This window comes from Pristiophorus japonicus, chromosome 11, assembly GCF_044704955.1.
Source record: "Pristiophorus japonicus isolate sPriJap1 chromosome 11, sPriJap1.hap1, whole genome shotgun sequence".
NCBI lineage: Eukaryota > Metazoa > Chordata > Chondrichthyes > Pristiophoridae > Pristiophorus > Pristiophorus japonicus.
Genome location: NC_091987.1, coordinates 11,488,167 through 11,508,122, shown reverse-complemented (window position 1 = coordinate 11,508,122; position 19,956 = coordinate 11,488,167). Strand labels below are relative to the sequence as shown.

The 19,956-nt window shown below is 47.6% G+C and overlaps 1 protein-coding gene across 1 annotated transcript in view; it reads right to left on the bottom strand.

Annotated features, from left to right (window-relative positions):
* Positions 1-19,956, bottom strand: part of LOC139275964 (neural cell adhesion molecule 2-like) — a 540,891-nt gene that overhangs the window by 53,681 nt on the left and 467,254 nt on the right. The gene's annotated exons all lie outside the window — the stretch shown is intronic.

The following is a 19,956-nucleotide window of genomic DNA, read 5'->3' as shown; positions in this document are numbered from 1 at the left end:
CACAGACATTTCCTTATCTACCATGTTAGCTACCTACTCAAAATATTCAGCGAGGTGTGTTCGACATGACTTACCCTTTACAAATCTATGCTGGCTCTCTCTGATCAGCTCATATTTATCCAAATGTTCAGTCACTCTGTCCCTAATAAAAGATGCTTGTAACTTGCCTGCAACTGAGGTTAGACTAACGGGCCTACAATTTCCCAGTTTATCTCTCTTACCCTTACCCACTTAAAGGCAAGCTGTAGCTTTCGAGGATCAGAAAGAGCCCACAGTACCACTGGCCGGAGAGATATTTTGAGGCTCGATGAGGCTTTTCGACACAAATTACATAATCAAGAATAAATAGATAATGCTCCTTCAAAACAAATAAAGCTGCTACAAAGGGCTCAGACCAACTTTAACATTCCCTTGTTCGTTTTCATTGCTGAAACGTTAAATCCTGGGAGCACAGTTGAAAAGGAGCAGTGCGGCTGTGTTATAGGAGTTGAGCTATCGGGTATGACTAGACCGGGCGGAGTTTGCCAGTCTCAGAAAGAGGTAGATATTTTAGTTAACGAAATAGAGAAAATAAAGTCACAAGCTTGGGAGGAACGGGTGACTTTGGACCTATGGTTCCCCAACTCTCCACCATTGGAGGGTTTCCTCGCCTCATGTCTGGGTCTGCTGTAAATTCATTGATGGTAATTGACTGCTGTGATTGGTCAACAACTTCCATTATCGTTGTATCATGTGATGGTAGATGGCAATTTCGATGGACCTTACTCTTTTCTTGTCTTGCAATGCATTTGTGCTTAAGCCCAAAGCATTACTTTCAGATATATCAGGAGGTAGGTTCAAGCTCTGTCAGCTGTGGCTCAGTGGGCAGCACTCTTGCCTTTGAGTCAGAAGGTTGTGGGTTTAAGTCCCACTCCAGAGACCTAAGCACACAAATCTAGGCTGACACTCCCAGTGCAGTGCTGAGAGTGTGCTGCACTGTCGGAGGTGCCATTTTTCGGATGAGATGTTAAACTGAGGACCTGTCTCCTCTCTTGGGTGGACTTCAAAGATCCTGTGCCACTATTTCAAAGAAGAGCAATTGGGAATGGGCAATAAATGCTGGCCTTGCCAGTGACACCCACATCCCAGAACTAAATTTTAATAAAAGAGCAGTAGAGATATCCCTGGTATCCTGGGCCAAAATTAATCTCTGAATCAACATCACTGAAACAGATTATCTGATCATTATCACATAGCTGTTTGTGGGAGCTTGCTGTGTGAAAATTGGCTGCTGCATTTCCCACATTGCAACACTTCAAAAGTACCTCTACGTTGGCTGTAAAGTGCTTTGGGACATCCTGAGGTTGTGAAAGGTGCTATATAAATGTAAGTTTGTTTTTCTTTCTTTCTTGCGATGTTCAGAAGAGCTGTCAAGAAGTATTTATTTTTACAGAAGGTGATCAGCATCTGAAATGGTTTAGCGGGCAGGGTGGCTGAGGCTGGGACACTGAGCGAATTCATGGGCAGCTAGGTGCTGTGATAAAACGGTACGGTTGTGATTCTGAAAGGATGAGTAAGCCCAAGGACTTTCTTCATCATAACTTGTGATCCAATGACTATCTGAGTGCAGCTACAGAACAGAATGGCAAGACGGCAGATTAATGAACACAGCAACATTCGAAACAACACAATCAGTGAATCAGACTGAGTCAGGACCTGGATTCCTGCTGGGTTAATTCAGCTCCCTTGTACATGCCAGACTCTGTGACCCTTGCTAACACTCTCTGAGCTCAGTCAGCTGTCCCTTGTACTATCAGACTTGGTAAACCCCAACCTCACCTCACACTTTCTGCTCAATAACCTCTTCCTTGCACTGTCAGATTCAGCTACCCTGCTCCCTCACACTATCCAGCTTAACAACCCTTTCCTGATATATCCAGCTTAGCAACCCCTTCTTCACATTGCCCGACTCAGTAATCCCTCCCTTCCACTATCTGAGTCCACTAGCCTTTCCTTTGTATTGCCGGGGTCAGCAACCTCTCCCTCATGATATCAGGCCCAGTAACTCTTGGAGGAGTGAGTCCCTTTTTAAACGGGATTCTGATGATAGACTTAGACTCCACATTCTGATGGAGAATTGCTGTTCATAAAAAATGGATCCCGTGAAAAGGTTGTTCCGATAGAGAGATTCTGCCTTGTTTTAAATTCCTAATTTGAAGCAGTTACATAGGATTACATAGGGTATATAGCACAGAAATAGGGCATTCAGCCCAACCAGTCCATGCCGGCATTTATCCTCATCCAACTCTCTCAGCATAACCCTCTATTCCCTTCTCCTCATATGCTTATCCATCCTCCCTTTAAATGTATCTATACTATTCACTTCAACCACTCCTTGTGGTAGCGAGTTCCACATTCTCACCACCAGCTAGGTATCAGCTGTGGCTCAGTGGGTAGCACACTCACCTCTGAGTCCAAAGGTTGTGGGTTCAAATCCCAATCCAGAGACTTGAATGCATAAATCCAGGCTGGCAGGGAAGTGCTGCACTGTCTTTTGAATGAGATGTTAAACCGAACTGCTCTCTCAAGTTAATGTAAAACATCCCATGCCACTATTTTGAAGAAGAGCAGGGGAGTTATCCCTGGTGTCCTGGGCCAATGTTTATCCCTCAATCAGCATAATGAAAACAGATTATCTGGTCATTTATCACATTGCTGTTTGTGAGAGCTTGCTGTGTGCAAATTGTTTGCTGTGTTTCCCACATTGCAACAGTGACTACACTCCAAAAGTACTTCATTGACTGTAAAGTGCTTTGAGATGTCCGATGGTCATCAAAGGCGCTATATAAATGCAAGTCTTTCTTTTTTAAAGAAGTTTCTTCTGAATTCTCAATTGGATTTCTTGGTGACTATCTTATATAGAAGTACTCTCTTTCTGCTGTTCCCTAATTTGCACACATTCTCTCTCTATCCACTATCAAAACGTGTCATAATTTTAAAGACCTCTATTAGATCACCCCTCCGCCTTCTTTTTTCAAGAGAAAAAAGACCCAGTCTCTTCATCTTTTCCTGATGTGTATACCCTCGCATTTCTGGTATCGTCCTTGTAAATCCCTGCAAACTCTCCAGTGCCTCTCTATCCTTTTTATAAGATGGCGACCAGAATTGTAGCAATTTGCTGCAAGACTGGGACAACTTGTGGACTGGTTGGGTCGAATGGACCTGTTTCTGTGCTGTATATACAGCAGCTTTCAACTTTCGTTGTTACCGTATGGTTAACTCGGGTCAAATACTGGCTGTGATGGAAGAGAGCGAAGTAACCCAGACAGAGTATCTATCGGCCTTGAGCCACACAGAGAGTTCAACAAAAGGCAGCGAGCGCCAGCATTGTGCACTGGTCCAGCTCTTAAGACAACAGCAAGATGGAGCCAATGGCACAGACAAATGTAAAATGAGCGGTCAATGGTTGTGGTGATGGCTTGAGTCCACTTCCGTCTTCGGTGATGTTGAAATGTTGGTTCACCGAGAGAAAAGAGAGAGGGATGGGGATGGGTGATGGGGCCGGGGGTGGGGGGGCGGGAGGGGGAAGGGGAGGGTGGATAGTGAGATGGAGATGGCAATCACAAAGGCGGGAAAAGCCAGGAAGGGGTGGGAAGGAGAAAAGAATGAGTAAAAATTAATAATTTTTTAAAACACATTGACAGTCACAATACCAAAAAATCAACAGGCAACAGCGCTTCGAGAAAACAAGGATCAAGAGCCTAGAAACTACTGTGGATGATACTAGAAGGGTGGGCACTTAAGACCTTAGTATGGCATTCCTCTGTCCACGAGTTCAGCAAAGGTGTTAGCACTTTAAAATAAATGGGTTGCTGCCTTCGGCGGCCAGAGGAATAAGGTACGAATGCGCTTGATGTTCACCAGCATCTTCAACAGCAATCTCTAAGCTAATTTGACAAATGTTTCCTTAAGGTCCTAACGGACTGAAACATTTATGCACAAACGCAGTGAAGGTGGCAGCCAGTGCTCAGTGGGCAGCACCCTCGCCTCTGAGTCAGAAGGTTGTGGGTTCAAGTCCCACTCCAGAGACTTGAGCACAAATCTAGGCTGACTCTCCAGTGCTGTGCTGAGGGAGTGCTGCACTGTTGGAGGTGCCGTCTTTCAGATGAGATGTTAAACCGAGACTCTGTCTTCTCTCTCAGGTTGGCGTAAAACATCCCATGGCCCTACTTCGAAGAAGAGCAGGAGAGTTCTCCCCAGTGTCCTGGCCAATATTTATCCCTCAATCAACATCACTAAAGCAGATGATCTGGTCATTATCACATTGCGGTTTGTGGGAGCTTGCTGTGCACAAATTAGCTGCTGCGTTTCCTACATTACTACAGCGACTACACTTCAAAAATTACTTCATTGGCTGTAAAGCGCTTTGGGATGTTCTGTGGTAGTGAAAGGTGCTATAGAAATGCAAGTCTTCCTTTTAGTGATCTTTTATGACATCTCACGACATGTTGAGTTCTCAGTCTCAACTTTATGACTATGGTGGAGATAAAGTGGAGCCACGGAAAGGAAGGATTGGAAGGGCACAGGAGTGGCCCCTGGCTCACTGGACCAGTCAGCCAGGGGATGCTCTTGTACCCCCTCCTAGTACTCTGATGAGCAACAATGGCAGAGATCTGTGGTGCCGTCGCTGGTCTGTCCGCTTGGCTGGTGAAGGTGTGGGGTGTAGGGATCAAGGTGAAACAGGTGATTGCAACCAATGAATTCTCAATGACTTGAAGTTCTTTCTAAAAATGTAACTGCCAGTCAATGTTTCATATCCCAACAGCTTTGGTACAATAGTTCTTGTATTGATCTGACTGATCTGCAGCAGTCTTTATGGATGGAGGAAGTTCCATTGACAGAATCAATAATACCGTGGGAACCTAATTTGAGGTCAGTGCTATTCTGACAGCATTTCTTGTTCCAACATATATCTTTATCCCAGTGAAAAAGTAGAATCTCTTTATCCCAAAAGATATTAAGCCAGTCACGGCAAATAAATGGATTCGTAACTGAGACTAAAGGATCTTTTTTTCTCTATATTAGTAGATTGTCAGAAAGACCTTCATTCCATTAATACAAGTTACAATGCAATGTTTTGCAGTGAAGATAATTCAATTATACAGTACTTTCAAGCTTGTAGTTTGAACAGTGGTAGAATTGAGCCTCGGTCCTATTGGGTATATCAATCGTAGTCATACGCCCGTAAGTGAATTAGCCTATACAACTCGACTGCCAGAATCATTTGCAAGAAAACAATTGGCTTAACATGAAGAATGTCAGCACTGGCAAAGTGATAGTTGTGCCTACTCTTTTGTACTTGGCTATACGGTAGGAGACCGGGGCAGAAAAAGGATTAAAATATACTTTGAAAGAACAGCAGAGGTTGAACAGAGAATCTCATGTTTTCACATTCCCCACTGGCATGCAAAAGCCAGCCCTCGAGGCAAGATAAGCACCTGCACGCTTATCTTGTCCAATATGAAAAAACGCGTGCATGTTACCGCGCGAGAATTAATGAAGTGGATCATGGTGACTGTGAAAGAGGAAGATAAGATGTATGGGAAAGTAAAGGGAAATAGCATTCTGAGATGAAGTCATCTAACTCATCAATCAATAGCATAACTTTATCCATTGGTTTTATAGAGATATATATGTCTATTCCTATATACACACACATCTTGTAGTTGAGAGAGGTAGTTACAAGCCTTATAAGGACATCTAAATTAGTGATCTGTAGCTGAGAAAGTTACAAAAATGTGGCGAATTGTAATATGACTTTGGATTCGACGGGGAAGTTTGAGCTCAAGTGCTGTATGGAACTCGTTTCCCCAGCTAAGATTTCCTGCTATTTTAGTTGTAAGTAAAGATATTTTTAAGTTGTGGGAACCAGGAACAAAACTCTCCATTGGTTGGAGTCATACCTAACACAAAGGAAGATGGTTGTGGTTGTTGGAGATCAATCATCACAGCCCCAGTACATCGCTGCAGGGGTTCCTCAGGGCAGTGTCCTAACCCAACCATCTTCAGCTGCTTCATCAATGACCTTCCCTCCATCATAAGGTCAGAAGTGGGGATGTTCGCTGATGATTGCACAGTGTTCAGTTCCATTCGCAACTCCTCAGATAATGGAGCAGTCCATGCCCACATGCAGCAAGACCTGGAGGACTTGAGCTGATAAGTGGCACATAACATTCGTGCCACACAAGTGCTAGGCAATGACTATCTCCAACAAGCAAGAGTCTAACCACCGCCTCTTGACATTCAACAGCATTACCATCACTGATCCCCCAATATCAACATCCTGGGGTCACCATTGACCAGAAACTCAACTGGACCAGCCACAGAAATACTGTGGCAACAAGAGCAGGTCAGAGGCTGGGTACTCTGCAGTGAGTATCTCACCTCCTGACTCCTCAAAGTCTTTCCACCATCTACAAGGCACAAGTCAGGAGTGTGATGGAATACTCTCCACTTGCCTGGATGAGTGCAGCTCCAACAACACTGAAGAAGCTCAACACCATCCAGGACAAAGCAACTCACTTGATTTCCCCTGCCCCCACCCCCCCATCCACCACCTTAAACACTCACTCCCTCCACCACCGGTACACTGTGGCTACAGTGTGTTCCATCTACAAGATGCACTGCAGCAACTCGCCAAGGCTTCTTCAGCAGCACCTCCCAAACCCGCGGCCTGTATCATCTAGAGGACAAGGGCAGCAGGTGCATGGGAGCCCCTTTGCCTCCAAGTCACACACCATCCTGACTTGGAAATATATTGTTGTTCTTTCATCGTCGCTGGGTCAAAATCCTGGAACTCCCATCCGAACAGCACTGTGGGAGCACCTTCACCACCAACTTCTCAACGGCAATTAGGGATGGGCAATAAATGCTGGCCTTGCCAGCAACGTCCACATCCCATGAACGAATACAAAAATTACTTTACCTTATTTGGAGGATCATCAACATCAGAGGTGGTCCCTCGAACGAGGAAGACTTGCTTCCAAAAGAGTTCACAGATGTTTCAATGAAGGACCCAATGTTCCAGTCCTGAACTCCAATTGAGGGGGTGGAAGATGCCTGTACATGGATTTTTTAATGTGTGGTGACCGTTGCACATCAGCCACCACACGGGCTTGACAGAGCAAGGTCTTGGCCCAGTGGCAAGGGTTGAACCAGGACGAATGGAGACCTGCTCTGCTGCACGGACCTAGTGCGCACACATATCGCAGTGTGGGCTGGCCCGTGCTGCCCCTGGGCCCTCGCCTCTTCTGGGCCCCGTACCCTCATTTGCTGTACCTTCGCCCTCGATGTTCCAGGGCCCGGCGCTCCAGCTCTATTTATAGCCCCGACCTACGGTGATGTTCTCACACGGGTCGGGGCAGCCTGTATGAATGCTACTGATACACAAACACTTCACTATCCAGCTTTCTGCTTGTTTAGGTTTCCAGTGGCTGCTTGTGAGGCACACACCTTCATGATTTTATTGAATGGCAGGGGGGCCGAATGGCCTACTCCTGCTCCTATTTCTTCTGTTCTTATGTCTTAAATTCTGGCATTCCAGGCGCTGGACTGAAGCAGACTGATTGTTTGCCATGATTCTGCCCAGAGAGAGTGCTGCAAAGTGACTGACAGGCCCTGCCCACGTGCAATCCTCACTGAGTCTATGGCACAGAGGAAGGCCCTTACCACAGGCACTGGCAGGACATGAAATACCAGGCCCTGTCTCTGTTCCGACTGCTGCTGCTTTTACACAGTGTTGATTTTACAAGCTGAGATTTGTAAAGCTGAGATACATTAAATATTTCAACAGTTCTGCAGATGCTATGCTGAGAAGTGTTGATGGGGTGAGTAATAATGTTGATGGGGGTTAGATGAAGTAAGGTGGGAGGAGGCTGGTGTGGAGCATAAAACACTGGCACAGACCTGTTGGGCCGAGTGGCCTGTTCCTGCGCTGTAACAAGGAATCTTTTTACAGCGCAGAAACAGGCATTTGGAGGATTAAACTTCGAATAAATGAAGCTTTGCTTGCGAGCATATTTTCTTACCGGGATCGAAGGAACTCACAAAATATAGTTAGCTGACTTAACGTATTCCACTTCGGACAAGTGAAGCTGAGGAAGACCCAGGGAAATGGGGAGAGAACGGGACAGTTGAATTTGTTTATTTAGCTTCTCTGGAGTACTGAGCACAATTTTTCTCTCTGTTTTATGAGAAAGGCATTGGAGAGGGTGCAGCAAAGGCCATCTAAATTGATAGCTGGGCTAAGGCACCTGAGTTATGAGGAAAGGCTGGCGAAACTGGGAGTGTGTACACTGAAGAAATCTGGCAATGATCTTGTTGAGATTCTAAATGTAAGGTACAGACAAGATAAACGTAAGGTACAGCAGACAAGATAACCCAGTGTCTGGAAATTCTCACATCCCACAATACTTCTCAAACCACTCTATCAATTTTTTATCCAGGTACTTTTTCTCTTGAATCATCCCTCTCAGCCAATCTACTCATTCATCATAAATATTTAACATAATCACAGATTCTACAAAAGGGGTTGTAAATTCAGACTTAGAATAGAGCTGCAAAGCACATTTAAATAGTTTGCGCAATGGGTGACGAATGAGTAGATTGGCATAGAAGGATGATTCAAGAGAAAAAATATCTGGATAAAAAATTGATAGAGCGGTTTGAGAAGTATTGTGGGATGTGAGAATTTCCAGACACTGGGTCAAGCCAGATGCATCAACATGTCCTGTAAATTCCTCTGTTCCGATGCTACATAACTGTTGCGATCTGGAAAGCGAGGCGTGAGAGGGTGTTGGAAGCAGATTGAATAGTAACTTTCAAAAGGGAATTGGATAAATACTTGAAAAGGAGAAACTTGCAGGGCTATAGAGAAAGAGTGGTGCGAGTGGGACTAATTGGGTTGCTCTTTCAAAGATGGGCTGAATGGCCTCCTTCTAAGCTGTATGATTCTATGATTACAACAGTGACTACACTTCAAAAGTACTTCATTGGCTGTAAAGCGCTTTGGGACATCTTGAGGTCCTGAAAGGTGCTATAGAAAATGCAAAATTATTTTTCTTTCTTTCCTACCTAATCGCAACTGGACCATCATGACTACTTCTAACCGAGGCTTTGGTCTGACACTGAGCTGGGCTTCACTGTGATCAGTCTGAACCCATCTGACCCATATTGAAAATCCCGCAAAATATCAGACTGAAAAATGAATGGCCCAGATTTTTCGGTCAGCAGCTTACTGTTCTTTACACTTGCGATTTGCGGTTATCAGCCAGGCAAAATGGTGTGGCGCCCTCTATGAGAGATCTTGGACATCTGTGAGCAGGTAAGCAACTGCGTGAGTCCTCAACCAATCAGATTGAGGCACGCAGACTCTAAACCAGGAAGTGGAAGTCAGAATATTTAATTCAATGTAAAATCATGTATCGAAAGTAAAATAAAGAGAGGAAAAGAAAGATGGGATTAAGAGAATGATAAAAGAAAGAAAAGGTAAAAATAAATAAAAACATAGAAACATAAAAATTTACAGCGCAGAAGGAGGCCATTTTGGCCCATCGTGTCCGCGCCGGCCGACAAAGAGCCGCACGTCCCTCAGTCAGCAGCCCTGAAGGTTACATATAAACCGATGAACAATGAACAATGGCGGAAAGGCAAAGAGCATCCGACCCAAACAGTCCGCCCCACACAACCACGACACCCCTTGGACCTACATTCTACATTCTACACTCCACCCCAACTGGAGCCATGTGATCTCCTGGGAGAGGCAAAAAAAACAGATAAAAATCCAAGTCAATTTGGAAAAAAAATCTGGGAAAATTCCTCTCCGACCCATCCAGGCGATCAAAACAAGTCCAGGAGATCACCCTGGCCGTATTCGATTCACTGCAGTACTTACCATTATATCTGCGCTGGCCAACAAAAGGTCATCCAGTCTAATCCCAATTACCAGCTCTCGGTCCGTAATCCTGCAGGTTACGGCACTTCAACTGCCCATCCAAGCGCCTTTTAAATGTGGTGTAAATGTAAATGTTTTAATTTTAAAAAATCTCCAAAAATCTGAAGGAATGAGACTCTGCACGTGTGGAAGTAAAGTTTCAGTGCCAGAGAGGTTGTTTAGCAGTAATTAAGACCTATCACACCATTAAACAGACACTAAAACTTGAATGGGCAAGCTGTAACTTTTTCTGGCGTGTTTAACGGGTGTCTCGTGGGCGAGTATCGCTACTTCATGCCATTCCATGTCTTTGAATGGCTAGTCTTTTGATGAGTTACTGGAGGAGTGAAGCTTCTGGGAGGAGTAGGATAACTCGGACAGCCACTTCCTGATTTCCGCGTTTAACAGCTCGTGTGTGGACGCCGGAAGTTGCCGTCCGGTTTACTCCATAATAACGGCGAGTGCTGTTTGGCTCACCTTTGTTCTTCCCGCAAAATCCAGACCAGTATCTATTTCATAAAAATTATAGAAATTTACAGCATGGAAGGAGGTCATTTCGGCCCATCGTATCCACGCCGGCCGACCAAGAGCTACCCAGCCTAATCCCACTTTCCAGCTCTTGGTCCATGGCCCTTAGGTTATGGCACTTCAAATACTTTTTAAATGCGATGAGGGTTTCTGCCTCTACCACCCTTTCAGGCAGTGAGTTCCAGACCCTCACAGCCCTCTGGGTGAAAAAACTTCCCCTCAAATCCCCTCTAAACCTCCTACCACTTACTTTAAATCTATGCCCCCTGGTTATTGACCTCTCTGCTGAGGGAAATAGATTCTTCCTATCCATTTTATCTCGACCCCTCATAATTTTATACACCTCAATTAAATCTCCCCTAGCCTCCTCTGTTCCAAAGAAAACTACTCCAGCCTATCCAATCTTTCCTCATAGCTAAAATTCTCCAGTTCAGGCAACATCCTCGTAAATTTTCTCTGCTCCATCTCCAGTGCAATCACATCTTTCCTGTAATGTGGTGACCAATGCTGGGAACCCTGCAAGGCCTCTGATGGTCTCCACTAGGTTACCAGGGCCAGCAGCCCGGCACGATGACGGCCCGGACCACGCTAGGGCCGCTATCTTTGAGCCGCCCCGAGAATCGGCCGGCAAAACCAGATGGCAGGCCGAGGCGCTGGCCCCCTCCCGGTTAAGCACCGCCACGAGAGCAGATGTTGGCCAGCCTCGCGACACACGAAGCTGGTGTTGACATCTGCTTGTGCCAGTGTCGCGGCCCACGGGGCAATATCCTCCCCTTGGGGCATTAAGGGGTCGGCGCGGGGTTGCTGCGCACGGCGATGATGTCATCACCGGTTGCGCGTCGGCCCATGGTGCTAACCGCGGCACAGCTGGGTTATTGCCTACTAAAAGCTCCCGGGCAATTTAGGAGCAGTCAGTCACAACCCCCCCACCCTCCTCCGCCCCCCTGCCCTCCCCCAGGTGAAAACTGTCTTGCACCCTGTTAGCGCTCCCCAGAGGTGCTAGTGGGGCTATAACAAGGCGTGATTTCCCATCGTGTTTTAATATGGTGATTTCCCCAGACATGTTCTACTCACAAATCCGTAACGGTGTGCGACTAGTTGACAGCTCACGGTAACACCGTGATGAATGATGCAGTAGTTTGAAATAATTATCAAGCTTACAAACCAATAAAAGTGTTTACCCCGTAATCCCACCTTTAATAATGCCTTAAGATTTCTTGCATTCTGGCAACTTGTGCAAAGATATATTAGCCTTCACCGTGTGTGCAGGACGGGCTGCTCGAAATGATACATGTTCTAGTTGGTTAGCAACAAGCAACATGGTACATTTAAACACTTTCTGACACGCTATCTGCACGAGTCAGGAGCCACAATCTAGAAATGATTTATTGCAATATGCTGTATTAACATACTACATATGTATATGAATTATGAAAGCAAAAAAAAAAAATGAGCCTGGGTAAATGTTTCAATGCTGAATTGGTTATTCCGAAAAGTGTTTAGAGAAAAATTGGAATGCAGGTCCCTTGTTCTGGCTCATGTTACACATGGACCTTTCATTGATCTATCCCTTTCGAATGCCATTATTCCGATATTTCCAGTTTCCCTTTTTATAATCTCTCATTCGAATATAGGCTGGGGTTTTCCACTTCTGTGCTCCCGAGCCCAGGATCTTCTACCAAATTAATTTAATAGGGGACAGCATCATGGACTGGGCAGCACGAATACGGACAATCCCGGCCATGGGCCGAGAAATTGGTCTCAGGCGGTGGGGCAAATCGGGCGGTATAGGATCGGCTGCCATCATAGGCAGCGCCCGAGATTCAGTTCCACTGATAGCGTCCATTCTACACCACTGGCTGAGACCAATTTCATGGCCTAAGTCTTTCAAAGACTGTAACTCAGATTTGGAGGATGGCGGGGGTGGGGGGGGCGGTGGAGGTGAGTGGGGGAGTGGGAGGGCGGGGGTGGTTGCGGGGGTGGGCGGGGGGGGGGGGAGTTAAATGGCCACAGTATCTTTAAAAAAAAGACTAGCATTTGAGAAAAATCCCAAACCGCTTCATATACACTCAGTTACTTGGAAGCACAGTAACTGTTGTCATCTTGGCCACCATTTTGCATGTAGCCAGAACCTGCAAATAGCGATTAAATCATCATCATAGGCAGTCCCTCGGGATCGAGGAAGACTTGCTTCCACTCTTAGCATGAGTCCTTAGGTGGCTGTTCAGTCCAATACAAGAACCACAGTCTCTGTCACAGGTGGGACAGATCGTCGTTAAAGGAAAGGGTGGGTGGGACTGGTTTGCCGCACGCTCCTTCCGCTGCCTGCGCTTGATTTCTGCATGCTCTCGGCGATGAGACTCGAGGAGCTCAGCACCCTCCCGAATGCACTTCCTCCACTTAGGGCGGTCTATGGCCAAGGACTCCCAGGTGTCAGTGGGGATGTCGCACTTTATCAGGGAGGCTTTGAGGGTGTCCATATAACGTTTCCTCTGCCCACCTTTGGATTATTTGCCGTGGACGAGTTCCGAGTAGAGCGCTTGCTTTGGGAGTCTCTTGTCTGGCGTGCGAACTATGTGGCCTGCCCAGCTGAGCTGATTACAAGTGTGGTCAGTGCTTCAATGCTGGGGTTGTTGGCCTGGACGATAACGCTAATGTTTGTGCGTCTGTCCTCCCAGGGGATTTGCAGGATCGCTGGTGGTATTTCTCCAGCGACTTGAGGTGTCTACTGTACATGGTCCACGTCTCTGAGCCATACAGGAGGGCGGGTATTACTATGGCCCTGTAGACCATGAACTTGGTGACAGTTTTGAGGGACTGGTCTTCAAACACCCTTTTCCTCAGACAGCCGAAGGCTGCACTGATGCACGGGAGGCGGTGTTGGATCTCATCATCAATGCCTGTTCTTGTTGATAATAGGCTCCTGAGATAGGGGAAGTGGTCCACATTGTCCAGGGCCGCGCCGTGGATCTTGATGTCTGGGGGGCAGTGCTGTGCGGCGAGGACAGGCTGGTGTAGGACCTTTGTCTTACTAATGTTTAGCGTAAGGCCCATGCTTTCATAAGCCTCGGTGAATAAGTTGACTATGTCCTGGAGTTCAACCTCTGTGTGTGCACAGACGCAGGTGTCGTCCGTGTACTGTAGCTCGACGACAGAGGTTGGGGTGGTCTTGGACCTGGCCTGGAGACGGCGAAGGTTGAACAGCTTCCCACTGGTTCTGTAGTTTAGCTCCACTCCAGCGGGGAGCTTATCAACTGTGAGGTGGAGCATGGCAGCGAGGAAGATTGAGAAGAGGGTTGGGGCGATGACGCAGCCCTGCTTGACCCCGGTCCGAACATGAATTGGGTCTGTGGTGGATCCGTTGGTAAGGATCACGGCCTGCATGTTGTCGTGGAGAGGCGGAGTATGGTGACGTGTTCACCAGTGAATCTCTTTGTTGGTACTCTTGGCTGACAGTAAGAAAGAAAGGGGATGAAATTGCCCCGCGCTGTGTTTGGGGTGGTCACTTCGAATTAGGTGATAGTTTAATGCCAGCGCAGCCTCTTTGAATAAAAAAGAATGTTGCTCATTGTCATCATCATCATACGCAGTCCCTCGAAATCGAGGAAGATTTGCTTCCACTCTAAAAGTGAGTTCTTGGTGACTGAACAGTCCAATACCGGAATTACAATCTCTGTCACAGGTGGGACAGACAGTGGTTGGAGGAAAGGGTGGGACTGGTTTGCCGCACGCTCCTTCCGCTGCCTGCTCTTGATTTCTGCATGCTCTCGGCGATGAGACTCGAGGTGCTCAGCGCCCTCTCGGATGCACTTCCTCCACTTAGGGTGGTCTTTGACCAGGGACTCCCAGGTGTTGCATTTTATGAAGGAAGCTTTGAGGGTGCCCTTGAAACGTTTCCTCTGCCCACCTGGGGCTCACTTGCCGTGTAGGAGTTCCGAGTAGAGCACTTGCTTTGGGAGTCTTGTGTCGGGCATGCGGACAATGTGGCCCTCTGTCATTTGATGCGGACGATGCTTGTGTCTGCGCACATTCAAAGACTGGACTCCAAGTCTTCGTCAACATCTTCACCGAGGCATACGAAAGCATGGGCCTTACACTAAACATCCAAAAGACAAAGGTCCTCCACCAACCTGACCCTGCCACACAGCACTGCCCCACCCACCCCCGTCATCAAGGTTGTTGTAACGGGGCGCTCGCACGGCGCTCGCGGGGCACAACGCTCAGCGCCGAGCTGATGACATCCTACGCTTCCCACATTACTACAGTGACTACATTTCAAAAAGTACTTCATTGGCTGTCAAGCGCTTTGAGACATCTGATGGTCGTGAAAGGCGCCATATAAATCCAAGACTTTCTTTCTTTACCCCCTTCTTTTAACGGGGAGGGTCACTGTGAACTCTGCAGCTGCTTTAATGGTGCCCATTGGGCCACCAGGGACGGGGTGGACCAATCCAGCGGCCCGGCACCCACGAGCCAGTGGCCGCCATTGTTGGGCCGACGGAAATGTCGTCCGACAGAAAAAAGATGGCGGCACACCTCACTACCACCTCCCCTTTAAGGGTAACCGCGGCGCACCAGCGACCGACGGCTTCTCGCCCCGAGAGGTTGTCGGTGGCATCGCCCCGCGCTGACCTCGTGTCCCGCGGGGCAATTCCCCCCCCGAGGGGCGTAAAGGAGTCAGCGCGGGGTAATAAAGTGTTGGTGCGCCGATACGCTAATCATGAGGCGTGGCGCAAACTATCTTTCACCGCCACAGCTCCAGGAGTGGGGGAGGGGCTTTGGCTGCCACGCCCGGCCAAAAACCCTCGATTGTCTCCTGGAGGCGCGAACTGGCATTTCTGAGAGGGGCAATTTAGGCCCCCAAATCTTGCATTTATATAGCGCTTTTCAGCATCTCAGGATGTCTCAAAGTGCTTTACAGCCAATGAAATACTTTTTGGAGTGTAGTCACTGATGTAATGTGGGATATGTGGATGCCAAATTACGCACAGCAAGCTCCCACAAACAACAATGTGGTAATGACCAGGTAATCTGTTTTAGTTATGTTGATTGAGAGATAAATATTGGCCCAGGACACTGGGGATAATTCCCCTCCTCTTCCTAGAAATAATGCCACAGGATCTTTTCCGTCCACTCGAGAGAGCAGGCGGGGCTTTGGTTTAGTGCCTCATCCGAAAGAGGGTACCTCCGACAGCGCGGCGCTCCCTCAGCACTGCACAGGGAGTGTCAGCCTCGATGTTTGTGCTCAAATCTCTGGAGTGGGACTTGAACCCACAGCCTTCTGTCTCAGAGGCAAGAGTGCTGCCCACTGGTGATCGAACAATGTTGGTCAGATAGTCACAAGAGATCTTTAATGGCCACCTGAACTAATGGAACAGACAGAGCTGGTGCTGGTTAAATGTCTCACCTTCAGTTACCTCAATCCCTCAGACGTATCAACGGAGGAGCAGGCCACCTCACAGCGAATGCTGTTATTTGGGTTTTTACTTCACCCTTCAGGTGGGTTATTTTTTCGCGCCGCAATTTGCTGGGATTGCGAGCTGAAAATGGCGCGTGGAGGTCAACAGGGCACCTGGGACCGACCGCGGTGAACTTCGGGTACAAAGATCTATCTCCTTAACCAAGGGCATTTAAGGATAGGGAAGGAAACAGAGTTAGCGACGGGAAAGGGAACAGGGTGAATTAGAGTCAAATTAGAGAAAGAGAAAGAGAAAGGAAATAAAGACTATGGGCTAGAAATTTGTTGGCTTAGGGCCACCCGCTAACACCCGAGGGGGGCGCTAACAGACGCTAACACCCGAGAGGGGCGGTAATAGGCCGCTAATACCCTAGAGGGGCGCTAACAGGCCGCGAACACCTGAGAGGGGCGGTAATGGACCGCTAACACCCGAGGGGGGCGCTAACAGATGCTAACACCCAAGAGGGGTGCTAGCAGGCCGCTAACACCCGAGAGGGGTGCTAACAGGCCTCTAACACCCGAGAGGGGCGGTAACAGGCCGCTAACACCCAAGAGTAGCGCTAACAGGCCGCTAACACACTAGAAGGGCACTAACAGGCCGCTAACACACTAGAGGGGCACTAACAGGCCGCTAACACACTAGAGGGACGCTAACAGGCCGCTAAAACCCGAGAGGGGCGCTAACGGGCCGCTAACACCCGAGAGCAGCGCTAACAGGCCGCTAACACACTAGAGGGGCACTAACAGGCCGCTAACACACTAGAAGGGCACTAACAGGCCGCTAACACCCGAGAGGGGCGCTAACAGGCCCTTAACACCCGAGAGGGGTGCTAACAGGCCGCTAACACCCGAGAGGGGTGCTAACAGGCCGCTAACACCCGAGAGGGGTGCTAACAGGCCGCTAACACCCGAGAGGGGCGCTAACAGGCCGCTAACACACTAGAGAGGCACTAACAGGCCGCTATCACCCGAGAGGGGTGGTAATGGGTCACTATCACCCGAGAGGGGCTCTAATGGGCCGCTAAGCACCTACCACCCAAGCTGTGACGGCCTGCCGTGAACTTTATTGCTGGTTTTGTGGTGGCGCTGTCATGTAGCGCTGCGCACTCAAGCACCACCCATTTGGTGACATCACACCCGTGCAATGCCCTCTGAGCACCATGTCCACCAACTTGACTGCGCTCGCTTGCCATAGCACCTGGCGCTATTCCCGACAGGGAAAGCAGGAGCGGCAAAGTGGATCCCGGGGCGATATCTGAAGGACTGACCCGGTAAGTGTTCAGATTGCACTTTATTTACAGTTACTGACCTCTCTGACCTCAAGAAGACTGTTGAACATTTCTTCCATTTCCTTGCAGTTTTTGCCTGGTCCACCTCACCTCCACTTTAGGCTCTAGGATGCCGGTATCTGAGCACCTCAACTTCAGTAGCTCCCACAACACTGCCCCATGAGCGCCCGAAGAGGAGCATGCAATATTTCCCTTAGTGCTCCACTCCTCTCTTGGGTCGTTAATGGTGAATATCCCGGTTGGAGTCGGTGAACATCGCCCGGGGCTAAATTTAGCAACCAGGCGGTGTCACCGCCTCAAACCAGGCGACACTGAATTTTCAGCCCGAAGGATGAAGAGAGAAAAAAAATAGACGGAAGGAAAAAGTAAGAAAAAAGTAAAAAATCTAAAATTAAAAATGTTAAAAACCTCCAGGAACGAGTTAGTATCTGCAGGAGTTTCAGTTGTTCCCTTTCTGGGGCTCCAAGGTTGAATTTCATGTCAGGACCATAAATCCCTTCATGAACAGTGCCCTTACGACATGAAATACCAGCCCTAACTGTCTGCAGCGAGTTTCATTCATACTCACGTCGCAAATGCAGCAATGCCATGACACTCACTGAGAGGTCGAGGGTGAGATCTCGTTTTCACGAGGCTAACGGCGGAGTAGCTCAAATTATCCCGCAATTGGTGGTGATTTGTGACTCGCGTCACAAATTGCCGTGTTTTTTTTTTAACGGACTGATAATGGCGAGCACCGCAAAACACCGCTATTTTCCCAGCAATTATTGGGCCTTTGTGTCCAAGCCCTGGAATGGGGGTCACATTGAGCAAAGCCAACACACAAAATAGTGGATGATGGCACCCCATCTTCTCTGGTAAACCTGCAATGGAGATTGCTTGACCTGAGTTGCCAGTTAGGCCCAAGCTTTATTTTTTGATTGCAGTTCCGTTGAACAGAAGAAGATAAGAATTCGGAGCAGGAGTAGACCATGTAAGCAAGAAAGTGTATGTTAATGTTGGAATTGGTATGGGATGTATGTGATAGAAACATAGAAACATAGAAAATAGGTGCAGGAGTAGGCCATTCAGCCCTTCGAGCCTGCACCGCCATTCAATGAATTAATGGCTGAACACGCAACTTCAGTACCCCATTCCTGCTTTCTCGCCATACCCCTTGATCCCCCTAGTAGTAAGGACTACATCCAATTCCTTTTTGAATATATTTAGTGAATTGACCTCAACAACTTTATGTGGTAGAGAATTCCACAGGTTACCAACATCTGGGTGAAGACGTTTCTCCTCACCTCGGTCCAAAATGGCTTACCCCTTATTCTTAGACTGTGACCCCTGGTTCTGGACTTCCCCAACATTGGGAACATTCTTCCTGCATCTAACCTGTCTAAACCCGTCAGAATTTTAAACGTTTCTATGAGATCCCCTCTCATTCTTCTGAACTCCAGTGAATACAAGCCCAGTTGATCCAGTCTTTCTTGATATGTCAGTCACACCATCCCGGGAATCAGTCTGGTGAACCTTCGCTGCACTCCCTCAATAGCAAGAATGTCTTTCCTCAAGTTAGGAGACCAAAACTGTACACAATACTCCAGGTGTGGCCTCACCAAGGCCCTGTACAACTGTAGTAACACCTCCCTGCCCCTGTACTCAAATCCCCTCGCTATGAAGGCCAACATGCCATTTGCTTTCTTAACCGCCTGCTGTACCTGCATGCCAACCTTCAATGACTGATGTACCATGACACCCAGGTCTCGTTGCACCTCCCCTTTTCCTAATCTGTCATCATTCAAATAATAGTCTGTCTCTCTGTTTTTACCACCAAAGTGGATAACCTCACATTTATCCACATTATACTTCATCTGCCATGCATTTGCCCACTCACCTAACCTATCCAAGTCACTCTGCAGCCTGATAGCATCCTCCTCGCAGCTCACACTGCCACCCAACTTAGTGTCATCCGCAAATTTGGAGATACTACATTCAATCTCCTCGTCTAAATCATTAATGTACAATGTAAACAGCTGGACCCAGCACAGAACCTTGCGGTACCCCACTAGTCACTGCCCGCCATTCTGAAAAGTACCCATTTACTCCTACTCTTTGCTTCCTGTCTGCCAACCAGTTCTCAATCCACGTCAGCACACTACCCCCAATCCCATGTGCTTTAACTTTGCACATTAATCTCTTGTGTGGAACCTTGTCGAAAGCCTTCTGAAATTACAAATACACTACATCAGTGGTTCTCCCTTGTCCACTCTACTGGAAACATCCTCAAAAAATTCCAGAAGATTTGTCAAGCATGATTTCCCTTTCACAAATCCATGCTGACTTGGACCTATCATGTCACCTCTTTCCAAATGCGCTGCAATGACATCCTGAATAATTGATTCCATCATTTTACCCACTACTGATGTCAGGCTGAACGGTCTATGATTCCCTGTTTTCTCTCTCCCTCCTTTTTTAAAAAGTGGGGTTACATTGGCTACCCTCCACTCCATAGGAACTGATCCAGAGTCTATGGAATGTTGGAAAATGACTGTCAAAGACCACCTCCTTAAGTACTCTGGGTTGCAGACCATCAGGCCCTGAGGATTTATCGGCCTTCAATCCCATCAATTTCCCCAACACAATTTCCCGACTAATAAGGATTTCCCTCAGTTCCTCCTTCTTACTAGACTCTCTGACCCCTTTTATATCCGGAAGGTTGTTTGTGT